We start from the raw sequence: 292 nt of genomic DNA on the forward strand, positions 1-292 counted from the left end.
GAAATGCCTTTCTAGACCTCAATGAGGAACTTCTCCTCTTCCCACTCTGCTCCATTGTCACCACCATCACTGCAGCTGCCATTTACCAAACACTCATCCTGTGCCAGGTGTGTGTGCAGCGCTTCACACAGATTGTCTCATGTAGTGCCTTCATCCTGCCATGAGATGGTAATTACCTGCTTCATTTTACAGTTTCCAAGGTCATACAATCAGCAAGTAGCAGAGCTCAAAAGTGAACTCAGGTCAGGTGGATTTTTCTTTTTTTTTTTTCCTTTTTGTCTTTTTTTTTTTC

The sequence above is a fragment of the Galeopterus variegatus genome, unplaced genomic scaffold (genome assembly GCF_000696425.1).
Source record: "Galeopterus variegatus unplaced genomic scaffold, G_variegatus-3.0.2 Scaffold8804, whole genome shotgun sequence".
NCBI classification, from domain to species: Eukaryota; Metazoa; Chordata; class Mammalia; order Dermoptera; family Cynocephalidae; genus Galeopterus; species Galeopterus variegatus.